The sequence below is a fragment of the Oratosquilla oratoria genome, chromosome 17, assembly GCF_046742065.1.
Source record: "Oratosquilla oratoria isolate Oo_2021 chromosome 17, ASM4674206v1, whole genome shotgun sequence".
Lineage (NCBI taxonomy): Eukaryota > Metazoa > Arthropoda > Malacostraca > Stomatopoda > Squillidae > Oratosquilla > Oratosquilla oratoria.
This window is the reverse complement of record NC_134793.1, coordinates 20,546,600-20,548,387: the sequence shown is the minus strand read 5'-3', so window position 1 is coordinate 20,548,387 and position 1,788 is coordinate 20,546,600. Positions and strand designations below refer to the sequence as shown.

Below are 1,788 nucleotides of genomic sequence, written 5' to 3'. Positions count from 1 at the left end.
GGCCAATCACGAAGGCAGTGAGTGCTAGCCTGGTGGAAATTATCACCAAGTTCACTTCGGCTACAGAACCTTTCTGGGATCCCCCCTACTCCCTCTTCCCTCCCTCCCCTCCTTCCTTCCTTCCTCCCTCCACTCCCTCCCAGCCCCGACCCGCAATCCTCCTCCTCCTCCTCCTCCTACTCGCCTCCGCTACATCGCGGGCAAGACTCTCTCTCATTGCGCCACGAGCTTCTGCTGGAGGAAGACCAAGTGGCTTCCCTGAGTCTCAAGGCTTCGTGTGAGTGCGCCTCCACGTGTTCCTGTCCTTCTCTTCTCCCCCCACCAGGTGCTAACTCCCCCCCCCACGCCCACACCCCACACCCACAGGGATCTCAGCCGTCATCACCAGCGCACGTGCCTTGCCGAGGGTGCTGCAGAGGCCGTGAAAAACGTGAAATTAGTTTCAGACACTTTATTCTTTGTTTTAGTTCAAGAGACGATCTAGACAGACGAAGAAAAAGTGAAATTAAAAACTGACGTAGCCTCGTTGTGTTTACTAATGGAATGTACCTGGAGATAAACGTACTGATAACTAGTGTGGATAAGAGTGAGAACTATATACGATTTTAATAAAACAATATATAACAAGACAAAAAGAACCAGGTACTAAGCTGAAGACACGAGCACCGTCTGTACTGGGCTGCTTTAAAGTAAGTCTACGGTTAACACACACTGTTTTTCATTTGCTCATCTGTTGTTGAGGTCTACAGTAGTTTTTGTGTACATTGTCTAAATTAACTGTTCTACATTTTTTCTAAGTTGTCCTTTCTTGCCAACATATATTCATGCATGCTTAGATTACTAATTTTCTTACATTAACTGAATATAATTAATTTCTTTATTTCATTTATTGATATTGTTTCCTTATCCATTTGTTGCTTTTTGTCCACATTTTTTTTTTATTAATTTATTTATTTATTCATTAGAATATATGTTAATTAATTTGTTTATCTATATCATTAATTATTTGTGTATAGCTTAGTATTTTGTTTATTTACCTGTTTACTTTAGCAATTTATTTATTCATTCATACATTTGTCTACTCACGTTGTTATTTATTAATTTACTTACTTATCTAATAATCTATTAATCTATCCAATTATTCATGTATGTATTTATTCATTCATTTACATATCTCATCTACTCATTTATACATCTATTCATGTACTTATCTTTTTATTCATTTGTTTATTCACTTATTCTTTTGTTTGTTTGTTTATTGACTTATCAATTTATCTATTTATCTACTTAATCGCATATTCTTATGACTCCCCTGTCCTCTTTTGTAACCAATCTGTGAATGCTCGCTTCTTCTCTTCTACAACCTTCTTTGTTTCCTCATCCCACCATTCACTACCCTTTCTTCTATTTCCCCCTGTCCTTCTTGTTCCACACACCATCCTTGCACACTTTAAGACTCCCTCCTTGAACCATCCCCATTCCTCCTCCACACCCATCTCTGCTCTATCCTTTACTCCCTCCCACTCCTCCTTCAGCTTCTTTTCGTACTCCTTCTCCTTTTCCTTTTCATTCAAGGAGTTCACTCTAAGAACCTCCCTACCTTTTGTCCCTTTCCTCCTTCTCCATCTATCCTCCACTCTCAACTTACCTTCCACCAAAAAATGATCTGGTATTCCCCCACCCTCTCCCCTTAGCACATGTACATCCTTAACTCTTCCTATCATAATCCTATTTACCACTACATAATCCATTAGCGCTCTATCTACCACCCTTCCCTCCACCACCCTC

The 1,788-nt window shown here is 40.2% G+C and overlaps 1 protein-coding gene across 1 annotated transcript in view; it reads left to right on the top strand.

The window, feature by feature from the left end:
* The first annotated feature begins 255 nt into the window (after positions 1 to 255).
* The window catches only part of LOC143034166 (uncharacterized), a 12,445-nt gene continuing 10,912 nt past the window's right edge, over positions 256 to 1,788 (top strand). Inside the window, exon 1 of the mRNA XM_076200114.1 lies at positions 256 to 689. The gene's annotated coding sequence lies outside the window, so the exon portion shown is untranslated. The remainder of the gene's footprint in view (positions 690 to 1,788) is intronic.